The following is a 13,020-nucleotide window of genomic DNA, read 5'->3' on the forward strand; positions in this document are numbered from 1 at the left end:
AAGTGAAGTTGTCAGTTTTTCAGGTAACAGTTGATTACAACAGCCATGACAGAGAGAAGTACTGGAAACGTAATTAGCAACAAGGAGGAAAGCCAATTAGGAAATTGAGCGCACAGTAGATTTTAGAATATAAAATGTGATCCATTAAAAAACATTTTTAAAAAACAGGTTTGGAGCAACCAGCTAAAAAATAAGACTAGTAAAAAAATAAGACTAGTAATTTACTAGTCTACTAGACTAGTAATCAGATTTTAGAGTTTGTGTGTATAATAGATTCTTACTTAAAGCTGCTGACAACAGAATGGCTGAAACTAATGGTGGAGGCACAGAAACCTCATTTTTATTTTGGGGACTCCTTTAAATTATTCAGAAAGATGTGTTACGTAGGGAGGCAACGCTGGTAGAAAAAATATGTGATAGTAGTCAGTATGTTAATGTAAAGAACCATTAACATTTCTCTGTGCATATAAAATAAAACAAATAACAGACTTTAAACAGTTGGATAAAAAGCTAAATCTATTGCTGAACCTTGATATTAACTTTTAAAAGTAGAGTTAGTTATTTATTCAGTTGTCTTTTAGGCCATTCTAATTTTCTCCACAAGTCAGAGTTGAACACAGGAAGCTCCGAAGACAAAAAAAAGTTACATTTAACAGTGAAATACGACCTCACAGAACTAATTACGCACTACATTCAGTCATTAAAGAAATGAGTCACAGTCAAGGTTAGCCTATCCATTTTGTAGCAGTGCAAAAAGCCCATCACTGAAGCAATTAGAGTTCAGAGAAACACTGGCAGCGCCGACCTACCTTTTCTGGGATTTGATAGGCTTAAACTTGAATGACCCCTTTCATTACTGGAAATTCAAATTTTATACCTTGAATAGTTTTTTTTCCCCGGAAGATAAAAAAAACATAATAAATCTGCTGTTTTTACAGTCAAAAACAACGTAAAAGGAGAYGTTACAATCAGTAAAAACCTGATATCTAAATATTTTTTTACATTTATTGAAATATTTTCCATTTTAAGAAAGCGCATACTAAAAAACAACTACTTTTTAGTGTGCAGTTGGCTTTAAAGGGAGTTTATAGGAAGGGTGATAAAAATCTATGCTTCTACGTCCAAAAAAACWAAAATAAAGGATATTTTGCCCATAAATACAGACTTCAAGACCCACTGATGCAGCTTTACCAATGAGCAGCATCATATTTCACAATGACTGAACATCCGTATGGAGCATTTTATTTTTACTTTCTGCAGAAGAAAATGCTGACTYCACGTAAACTCCCTGTTTTCTCCCCATTGCCTCGTGATCCTGTTTTATCTTTTTCAYTGTGAGGTAAAACCCTTAAGGTGGACAGGAACAGCCGGGCGCCAGAGACTTCCCAGAAAGATTTTATAAAAGCACTCGCAGAAATCCAATTTGCAGGAGAAAACCAACTTTAAGTAACGGTGAATAGAGACAGAACATGAAACTTCAGGCACAAAATTCAGAGCATGTTATGTTTAYACAGTACGTAATTCTGGATAATTTTAGAATGCCAGCTTATTATAGACAAGCACAACCTTCTCTAAAAAATTCAGAGCAAGATTTTAGTCAMATTTTCACAATTTTAACTGATTTAGTTAAATTAGGAAAATATTTAATCCAGCAGCAAATCTTGGTAAATATCCAGCGCAGCCTCGACGGTTATTTTCAGGTTTTTTATTTTGTCTTCAGTCCGGATCACCATGATCACCGTGGAAACCAAGAGCATATAAACATTAAAATACAAAACATGAGCTTAAAAACAAAACAACACAACAGAACGTACCTCACTGCTTCAACCGGGGCAATAAAAAACTTAGGTCTTTGTTATTTTATGCAAACATTTTAATTTTCTAGCCGTTCATTGGTATTTTACATGGCCTGCCCTTATTGGCTACGGCATCCCAGTAGGTACAAAATTAAACATTGAAAACTGAAAATAAACATAATCTATAAACAATTTTAAATAATTTACAATCCGTTAAACCTACTGTTATTTTTCTTATGAGRAAAAAAAACGTAGCAGCATTCCTTTAGCCAGCTGACTGGCAGTGTGCAGGGACATGTAGGTCTGGAACTGTGCTGCATGTTTCACTCAGGTTTGGATTTGTTTCAAAACTGCATTTTGTTTTTATTTGTGTCGTTTTTAACTAATATTTAAATTGAAGTTCTGAAAAACTGAGAAACAGGCAAACAATAGAAAATAAGGAAAGAAGGAAACACTTTTTCACACTGAACTGTTGGCATTAATATTGAGATTAAAAGTGGGAAGTGWACACCACACTGGTGACTGGACCTTGGAGCTGCAGTACGCAGCTTTTATTGAAAATATGTTTTTTACATTTTTGTTAAAACTGTCACCACGTCGTGAATGTATGAGACAGAATCTGTGAAAAGATCCATTTCCTCCATCTCCTCCCTGAGCTACTTCTGCCATGTAAGGAAATTCATTGCTCCCATTTAAAAACAACCAATCGGAGCCGGGAGGAGGGTCTTAACGCCGTCAGTCAACCTCATATACGCGCTACTAAATGTGCTAATGGTGGAGAAACAATGTGCAGGAAAACTGTTAATGTAACGGTCGTCAGTGGCTATGTTAACTAGCCTTAGCATTCACGATGGGGAGAAGTTGTAGCGTAGCAGAAAGAAACGGTGAGAATGAGMAGCGGAGACGCCTACATGATTGACAGCACCAAGACCCGCCTCCTGGATCTGATTGGTTGCTTCTCATTTGCACTAGAAGGCCGAGGAGATTCATGTTTCCAGATTATTTCTCTCATACGACATAGTGACAGTTTAAAAAAATACTTTTTTTATAAAAGTTGCACGCCGCAGCTTTAAGCAGTTCATTTTGTTTGTTTTCAGAAAAAGAAAACAAWAATCGGAGGAACAGAGCTGAGAAATTCAGGTGTTTTTGCCAGTGATTCAGTAAGTATGTAAGTTTATCTCATCATTCAGAGCTCAGCTATTTAAAGATTTGGAATAGATCTAGATTAGATAATGGTTGTGTTATATAAAAAGCACCTACAGAAAGCCAAATGTCAAAGAATTATCAAATAAATAAATAAATAAATAAAAGAACTGCCAGAACACTTGGAGGTGGTTTAAAATCGAATCTCAAATGAAAAACTTTTGTTTTTTCTCTGTCTTTTCTCTACTAATCCACCCTGCAGGCGCAGAAGCTGCTCCCACAGGAAGGTCACCTCTGAGCCTCGTAGAGCTGGGTCAGAGGTCAAGGTCAGACACGATCATAAACGCCGTTGGACGGAGGGACACTGCAGAGGTGGAGCTGCACACCGTCCCCTCCGGGCCCTGCAGGGTCAACACATTCACACACCGTTTGCCGGCTCCTCCTGGCTGCATGCCCTTTCCTTCCAATAAGTCAGAGTTAATGCTTTTTTCCACACTTTTATATAAAACCGGGCTCTAGCCGGGGACGAGCGGCCACAGAAACGGCGAGGGATACGCGCTCAATATCWTTGTCAGATAGTATTGTAATTGTGTGGGGCGAAGGTGGCAGGAGTGGCGCGCCTTGGTTTGGATATTGCCCGGGTAGATTTCCCACGAGCCTGATGCAAAGTAAGTAGTCTCTCCTGGAGCCTCCTCTCACACCTCTGCTGCTCCACCTCCTGCGTTTTCCTCACCGCCTTCATTTATTGCACCAAAAATCACCTGCRTCGTTCACACTTGGTTACAGTTTAGTTTTTTTTTATTAAACAGAAGAAAATTGAGTTTTCTCACAAAAAGAAACTGCAGCAACATGAAAAACAAACCACCCACATCATGGCGCTGCAGAAGTTTCTAATATGTTTTGGTGACATGTTAGTTGATTTGAGTAACGTAATTTAAACCTGCAGCAGGTAACTGCTATAAAAAAAAAAGTTTTTTTGTACTTATTTGTTACAACTGTCATTATTTTGTGACATTTTATTATGAGATACAGAATCTGTGAAGAGCTGCTTCTGTCATCTTAAGAAATGCACCAATCAGAGCCAGGAGGCGGGTCTTAGCGCAGTCAACCAACCTCATGTACTCACTGCTAAATGTGATAAAGGCAGAAAAACAACCTACTGTTACAGCAAATGGAAAAATACTGCAGACATTGAAGAATAACTCAAAACCACTCAAATTCGTACTCATAAGTTCGTTTTGTCTCATTTCAATAGATTTTTACTGGAAACTAGACCAAAAATACATGATGAGATTTTGTGTTTTTGCAGTGAAAATGTAAAAAATAAAGTGCTGAAATAAAATATGAAACATTAATTAGTGGTTACCAATTAGTATGGTAATAACTCCAAATTAAAAAGCAATTCAGGAATTTTTTGAAATCAAAAATCTGTCCACCGTCAGATGTCAGTGAAATCCTAATTCTTTGCTGCTTCTCCGTTTTCTGTAGAGTAACATTAGCATCACATCTGACAGGTCGACGCTGAAGAGGGAATTTTCTGCGTTTTCTTCCCTGATAACAAAACTAAACGGCTGTTTATGGTTCCAACATTCAGTTACTTTTGTATTTCTTTCTTTTATATGTTCTTAATGTTGCAGTTAAAATGTTTTWAAATGTTTACAACGGCAGAAAGTTCATAATTGTTACCTGTAAAATGTTATTGCAGTTAGACCCCTCTCTATTTGCAGTTCAGTATTCACTGATTTTTCTGTTGAATACTCCAAATTATTTACTGAWWATTCACATTTTCTCTAACCAGTTATTACTTCACAGCAAAGTTATTAAAGATAACTAAAACTAACAAAAACCGAAACGGGGAAATATTTTTGTCAACTGAAATACATGAAACCRTTAATTAATGAGGAAGTAACTACAACTAACTGGAACTATATAGTGCTAAAATTACAGATGTAACCTGGTTTTGTGTTTATGAATCTATTTATTAGCCTTTTAAACTGATGGGAAACACAAGCAAATTACGGCTCTTATGCTAAATCACAAAATAGCGACGGAAAAATGTAACAAAACTCCAGAGTTAGTTAGTTTTTCAACAATAATTGAATGCATTTCGCTGAGTATTCATTACCAATTCATGTATATGTAATCGCAATAAAATACTCTGATCTTTATGAATTCTGCACCTAGAGAAATTAACCCTTCTACACCGAACTTGTCGGCCAAATACTGTAATCCCGCCACGCTTTGCGCTGTCTGAAAAATATCAAYGGTTTCTGAAAGGGGAGACGTTGCGCTTTCCAGCCCATATCGAGTTATTACGGTAATTTCACCCCCCGCCGTAGAAGGAAATTAATCTGAGGGGAACTCTTTTAATAAACGGTGAATTGCGAAAATAACTTGCTATATGTTGAAAGTTCCAGTTGTTAAGGATAAATGGATACACATATATTCTCACAGGACATTTAAATAACTTCATGCAATTAAAATAAGCAAAAATATTAAGGCAGAGATTTGAAAGTTACTGCTCAGAGGGTTAAAGTATGTAAGGACTAAAACTACTACTATAAGTAATAAAAACGAGCAAAACACTCTAGAAACTGATTAAAGCTAATTGAATTAGACAAACAAAAAGTCACAATGAAAAACCCAGAACTACTATAAGTCTGCTTCACAGCAGACTTTTAAAAAAGTAAATAAATGCCATCTGAATCTGTGGATGTTGGTCGTTTGGTGTTTGTGCGACACCAGAACTTGTGCTTTTCATTCTCATTCCAGTCAAGATGCAGAAAAAGGGCCTAAAAGCGACTGGAAGGAGGAATGCATGAAGAAGCAGACAGAGATAATCTGCACCAGGGACATCTCTGAAACCGCTCAATAAATCATATCACCACATCGCACTCTCTTTGTGTCGTAATCCGTGCATCTTTCTCACATCCTTCTTGTTCTCCTTTGGCTTTGCTTTTCCTGAACACACATGGCTGGAAAGCAAATGTCTTGGCCTCCCCGACTCCCCTGCTGCAGCCAGGACGAGCCGGCCGAGGAAACGGGGCCAAATTCGGAAATGGGATTAAGGGGGAGAAAGTTCAAAAGTACAGGGGAGGAAAAGGGCAGCAAATGACAGCGAGGGAAAGACAGAAGAGAAGAGGAGATTATGAAAAGGAGCAGGAATGTGTGGGAAGAGGTTTGACACATCATCTTGTGTTCTTTTGCAGAAGGGAAATAAAAAAAATAAAAAATGTCCTGCAGAGACGGGCGAGTCAGACAGATGGGCTTTAAGTTGCTCTGCAGCGTTCTTTCTGCACTGCAGACGGAGGTGATGAATAAGTCAGCGCTGTTGGCAGCTAGTCAGGATTAAACTATGCAGATGTACATTTCAGTTATGACAGATGCTAGCTGTTAGGAAAGGTCAGGATTTGATGGACTCCAGGTTTTAAAGTTAAAAAGGTAATGCATAAAAAGTGAGAATCCAACCGATGGCTCTTTATTGCAGCTGCAGCGCGGCGGGTCAGAGTGAGGATGCGACACATAAAGGATAATCCTCATCCAGAGCCGAGTTCAGTGCAACGAACTTTCAAGTGTCTGACATTTTCCCAGAGTTCCCATGTGACGGTAAACAAGGATGGATGGCGTCCCGAGCTGCACGTAATAACAGCGAATGATCATCATCATCAGTTCTCACGGTGTTAAGTGAAAGATTTTACTTCCTGTTGAGGCCATTTGTCACACTTATTGTGTTCCCTTTCAGTTTAAAGTCASCTTAGAAACTGAAATCCTGTCAGAAAGGCAACCGATGTAACACATTACAAAATGAAAAATGCCAAATCACTAAAGAGAAATGTAATTTCAATTTTAGAAGAGTTCGTTGAATGAAGCACAAACATCGATTGTTCAATTTAGAGTTTGTTGATTTTTCTGCAGAATGAGAATCTGCCCATTGCTGTGCAAAAAGACAAAATATTATTTTTATTTTGGGTTTAGTTTCTAGAGCAGATATCTTAGTGAATGAGACAAAACTATCTGACAAGTAACTTTTTAGCAAGAAACAGAGGCCAATTGATGAAAATGTACTAGTTATTTCACCTATAAAAATAAATTTTTCCCACATTATAAGTTAATTTATCTGCCAACGAGCTAGCCCTTATTCATCAACAACAAGTTTCATCAGTTTCTAATTTCAAGTACTTAAAGATGTTTGCACTAAAAACTAGACCAAAAATACTTGATAAGATTTTGTGTTTTGCAGAAATGGTTTAGATAAAAGGTTATTAATTTGTTAGAACGGCCTAGTCAAAGCCAATTACAGAAAGACTGTAAAGATGCTCTCCATCTTAATGAGCCTGGATTATTTAGCAAGATTACTGGGAACAAATAATCTCAAAACCTCTAGAGATACCTAAAATAATTTGTAGCTTTTATTGTATTGGCTGCATATAATAATCTCACACTTTAGTAATTCAAACTAGTTTGTGATTAATTTTTAACACATTTCCTTGATAATTGTGCATCACTTTCTACTGGTTTATCACATAAAATCCCATGAAAACACATAAAAGTTCGATGTTTTGTGACGTGAAAAAGTAAAGTAATTGTCGGCCTACTTTTAGTGATGCTCGTTTTCTTATGTTTTATTTTACTTCAAAGGTGATTTTCAGCTGCTTATTTATTACCAATATCCATTGATCAACAGCTTTACTTTAAGACATTAATAAAGATACAGCAGGGGAATGATAACACTCCCCTGTAGCTGCTGTCATTAGATTAAAATCTCCACTCACACTGAACATTTTAATTTTGAACCACAATAAACCTGTCTGTAAGTCTCACCTCTTAATAACCTGGCAAATTATGACCGAGAGAATCATAATCAGCCCCTCAGTCCAACACTTTAATTACATCAGCCTCAGCTCTACTGTTCTCACTCACACACACACACACACACACACGCACACACACACACGCACACACACACACACACGCAGACACGTAAAATATAGCCTCCAAGATGGGATTCAGCTGTTGCGTTGAAGTGATATAAAATACGGTGCGTCGTAGGGCTCCCTGTTTATCAAATGAGAATTTCATTTAATCTAATAAAACATGAATAAATTTACAGCCAGGAACAGTGAGGAATGCAAAATTTATGAGCAGCCCTCAGCAGATCCTTCATGGTGGCAAACCACAGGCGCTGCGCACATTTAAATCTTGAAACAATCTCTTTGTAGCAAGAAAAGAAAAGAGCCATTTTTATCTCAAACAGTTCTTGAATGTGCAGTTAGGAGGTTTGACTTTTATCTTTAGAAAACTGAGCCTCTAAAAGACAGTAAAATATGAGAAAATTCAACTTAAATAGCTAAAGATGGCGGCATCCGATCCAAGATAAAACACATCTTAAACCTTTTCTTTAATATGTACTTTTCAAAAGTGAAATTAGCAATGAGTGAAAGGCATAAAAATATCTGCGGATATTCTCAGGTTTGGATGTCTAAGGAGGTTCACCTAAGGAGCAGACCGCAATATGCTGAAAGAATCCAAATATCCTGTACAACCATAAAGAGACGGCACACATTTAACTTGCATGAAGGCGTGTAGAAAGAAAAACATTCATAACATTTTTTTTAAAAACCCATGAAAGCCAGACTAGGGTTTGGTAAGCCAAACAGATGCAGATCAGGACTTCTGTATAGATAGAAAAATACAATACAAATTTAGCCTACGATGCAGATCTGTAGTCTACCACCTACTGTGGTAATGTTTGTTGATGTAACCTGCATGGTGGAGAGTGCAAAGGAGAAGCTTGTTAAAAAGGCAGGTGTAAATTCTTCTGGACCTGGTTCAGGTTTAACCTCCCGCTGTCTTAGCGCAACGCTCCAGAGAAGTGCAGCAGATGTCACGGTCAGACAGCGGGGAAGCGAGGGGTAAAAGCACACGTCGGATTGATTTGAGCCCCACCAGGATGCGCACAGTGTAAAGCTCGCTGAGTCCTAAGGAGCCTGTTTCTAACCCTCCTGCTGTCTTAATGTGATGCTCAGGAGGAGCACAGCAGATGTCACTGTCAGTGCTAGGAGACGGTCTGACGGCCTCTCCTAAACCCCAAAGAGAAAAACTCATAACAGCGTACATGGGCTCAGTGAGACCCTCCTGGACAGCGCACAGAGTAAAAAACTTGTGGGGCTAAACGACTCCATCTCTTAAGACCGTAGGAGGGTTAAGCAGTCAGACCAGGCGCAGAAAAATGTAATCTGCAAAGTGTGTGGAAGTTAGGAAATACAAGCCATTTCTTTTACCACCTTAAAACGAAGCGATGCAGCCGACTACAAGTTCCAGTCACAACACAGGGAAGAAAAGGCAGGACATCGATCACATTAGGCAGCAACATGAAAAAGTTTACGTACAAATAACATCCACAAAAATGAGTGTTAAATTCCACTTAAGTATGTGATTTTTTTTGTTTTGTTTTTACTGTAAGTTTTATACAAATCATATCGTGATATTTATCGTTACCGCCACAGATCATAATATATATATCGTGATGAATTTTATACCATGTCGCACATCCCCACTGGCGTGGTTCGCTTTCACACTGCACTGAGTCAAACTAACCAAACTAATTGAAAAACCTGTTCCTCTCCTTGCCTGTGGGGGCGCTGCACCAAGAACCACTGATGAAAACAACATAAAAACCTCTGAGGAAGACATGAGCGCAACTTCCTTCAACAAAAATGTAAACAAAAATGGATTTTAATGGTTGTAAGGTTTCTCTTTTTGTTGATTGTAAAAACTAGAAATAAGATTAACAATAAAAAAGATTATACACCAAAAAATTAAAATTTCTATGTAAAGGATTGAACATATGAATGTATTTCACTCTATTACTTTATTAAAATACAACTAAATTAACAGAAAGGTCACCAACAGGAATAATTTCACAGCTTCCACACTGACTGACAGGTCCTGACAGGCTGCTATTAGCCAACTCCAGCCTCGTTATTAACGTTTTTAATAGTAAAATCATTCTAAATTATGATTGAGAACCATAGAAAATGGTAAAAAATATACAGTATTTAATCCCAATGTCAAGTTTAGAGAATTGTTTATTGTTCATTACATAAAGATGAGGCTAAGTCAGTCAAAACTTTCCAAAATCAATGTTAGCACTGTGTGATTTTCTGGTTTTGTGGGTCCTCAGTCAAACTGAGCGTGCTCAGATCAACACCAGAATAAACGGTGACTCACAGTAACGTCTCATCTGTTATCTTATATGACTTATTCCTGTATGACGGGAAAACACCGCAGCTTTAATCTGAGTGGGTAAGGCAGGACAATATGCATAAAACCAAAGAACAGTGCAGCAGTAAAGTTAATATTAAACTTCAGCTCACAAACCACAACAAAGATTTACCCAAATTTGTCTCTTCCGTCTGCCAGGAAAGACAGATATGCAAGTAGTTTGAGCCTCGAGAAGCTTTTTATTGTAAAACTGTTATGGTAAAAACTGTTGCAGCTGTTAAAATGAGGCTCTGTTGGTAATAAGTGGCATAAAGTGTGCCAAGAAAATATTCCCCGAGCTATTACACGCCCAGAACAAGCCTGAGCCATTGATTCAAGGAGATCCATGCTTTTCTGGTTATTAGACTGCGGCTGCCATTTAGCTTAGCATGACAAGGATTTCTTTAAGGAGCAGAGAAGAAAACAGCGGCTTTTGCTTTCAGAGAGAATAAAAGGGACTAACAAATCCAGAAATATAATCATTTACTCCTCTAATTTCAGGTTTTTACTGAATTAAATTACATTTACTGACAAACCAGATGGAAAGCGTCATGTTTCATTGGTCACATTGGCTATTTTTCTCATTAAAGTTGGATTTTATTTGAGTTAAGTAACATTCAGACTCACAGCTAACTTAACAGCGTGTGATTTATTGTGAAAATAACTGCAGCTGGTTACAGCCTGGTTCGCTGAAAATCCAGATCTAAAGTCGCCTTTAAGACTTTATTATAATTAACAATAATTTCTGGTCTGGTGTTTTATGTCGCCAAATTACCGAACAATAATAAGAGATGATTCTACAAAGAAGCATTTTCTATAAAAAGAAGAAGATTCTTACCGTCAGTCAGAGGCTTCTTTAGAGCTGCTTGCAACACAGACTGCTACAGGAGATCCTTTTTGCCTTCAGTCATCGGCATCTAATCTGAATTTAATCTGAATTACATTTAATTTTCCTCTGGGGATTAAATAGACACTTAAAATCTGACTAATATGCGTGTTTATTCTATACTTTAAGTAAAATAACAGTAAGGAAATGCTAATGATCCTGTTAATATACCCAGTATTAAAGAAGCCACATCACTTTCGCAGCAGTTTTTTGTTTGAACAAAAGCAATTAGGCCATGTGATGCACTTTTATCTTAAATTGTGACTGTGAGCCTGTACTACTGGCCCAAACCCATTTATATCTAAATTATGACTGCTTTGATAATGAAGACATCGTTCATGGTTCCGTTTTCCTCCCAGACTGTAAATGAGAAAAACACTATAGTCCCATAAAAAGCCAGAAGATTTGCAGCAGTTATAAGCGCCAGCCAGCTGCATATTTCACCGTTGGTAACGGCGAGCAGGAATCCGTACCGAGTCAAAGCAAATCTGTCGTTAATGTGTTCAGAAGTGAACGATTTCCAAGTCACTGCGGTGAGAGGGAAATAAAAGTCTAAGGCAAAAACAGGAGTTCCTGCAAATGTTTTCAGGCTCTGAGATGAAATCACGCCCGCAGGAGGGGTCCAACATTTAAACCGATGATTTAATACCTGCATAATTGCAAATAATCCATCCCCCATAAATATCCGCAGGGTGGATTTGGTGTCGTGTGCCCGAGGTGTGCACTGTGTCATGACATCGGCGGATGGTAAATGACGGCCGTGGAGCTGCAGAGCGCGGCTAGCCAGCCTCGTTCTGCACCTTATGGCTTCCCTGCGCTCGTTTTATACCAGCGCAGTTAAAAAACTGTGACATGTCGTAACTCAGCGCTTTCTGCGGCCAAAAGCTGTGACGGTAATAGACTTTAAAAAAAACAAGAAGAAGAAAGGTGGAGGTGAGGAGAAAGAGACAAATGAAGGAGGTGAAGAACAGAAAGTTGAGTTTACATCCAAATGGTTTTGTTTTGAGTCGTTGGTCGACGCAGAACAAATTACGGTGAATTAAATTATTAGTAAACATGGCGGGAAAGGAGTAGTTGAACTTAAAGTGCCGCTCTGTGTGAAAGTATGGATGTGAGCGTGGGACCAAACAGGTGAGATCAAACTTTATTTTGATTTACTCCAGTGTAGGAAGGGGACGATCTGTAAAACTTTACAGTTAAACAGCTTCTTGTCATCACTTGATGTAAATTATGTTTTAATGCTCAAACAGAAATGCACATTTTGTGCATTATTTAATGAACCGACTCAGTTGTACACTATTATTTTTATAACTAAACTTTTTGCTTTCATTCTTGTGTTTAATTTAAATATTCACTCATGTTGCCCTTTCATTTTACCAATATTTAAATCTACAAGTCGTTACACCTTCACTGGTTTTAAGCCTCGTCTTCCCATCAGGTTTAATCCTTATTTCCAGGATGGGTAGTGTGTTTGTTGTTTGTTGTCATCGCCGTGTTTCATCCCACACCTGAGTACGAGTGGATCAAAATGTGAGGAAGTGATTTCCTGCACATCAACAGCAGCCATAAAACTGCGCAAATTGAAATTATGAAAAGAAATCTGCTTAATGGAAAAATGTCAAAAAAAAGAAGTTTTTTTGATTAAAGGTTTTTGTGCTAGGATGGATGGAAATGGATGTATTTTGCAAAACCACAATGGAATTTTTTCGCATCATAAAAGTCACATGATCAACAAACAGCCAGATGTTACTACTGGAGGAAACGACAAAGAAGACGACAGGAAGTAGGAAGAAGATGGTTTGTTGAAGTTTCTGTTTTGGACATTTTTCAAACATGTTGAATCCATTACTCTTCTGGAAAATTGCAGATTATATTTTCTGCAAAACGCCGCACACGCAGCCAGTCTCAGGTTTTAGGGGCTTGTTGTTCCAA

At 37.9% G+C, this 13,020-nt stretch overlaps 1 protein-coding gene and 1 long non-coding RNA gene across 4 annotated transcripts in view; one reads left to right on the forward strand and one right to left on the reverse strand.

Annotated features, from left to right (window-relative positions):
* The window catches only part of LOC108166681 (uncharacterized), a 23,984-nt gene extending 17,691 nt beyond the window's left edge, over window positions 1–6,293 (forward strand). Inside the window, exons 2-4 of one of the 2 annotated variants that reach the window (XR_001777035.1) lie at window positions 2,894–2,956; window positions 3,202–3,311; window positions 5,712–6,293. This is a non-coding gene — a long non-coding RNA (uncharacterized LOC108166681). Of the gene's footprint in view, window positions 1–2,893; window positions 2,957–3,201; window positions 3,591–5,711 lie in introns of those variants that run through there. The other variant, XR_001777036.1, reaches the window with a different exon arrangement.
* Window positions 1–13,020, reverse strand: part of samd12 (sterile alpha motif domain containing 12) — a 147,910-nt gene that overhangs the window by 58,039 nt on the left and 76,851 nt on the right. The gene's annotated exons all lie outside the window — the stretch shown is intronic.

This window comes from Poecilia reticulata, linkage group LG11, assembly GCF_000633615.1.
Source record: "Poecilia reticulata strain Guanapo linkage group LG11, Guppy_female_1.0+MT, whole genome shotgun sequence".
Taxonomy (NCBI): Eukaryota; Metazoa; Chordata; class Actinopteri; order Cyprinodontiformes; family Poeciliidae; genus Poecilia; species Poecilia reticulata.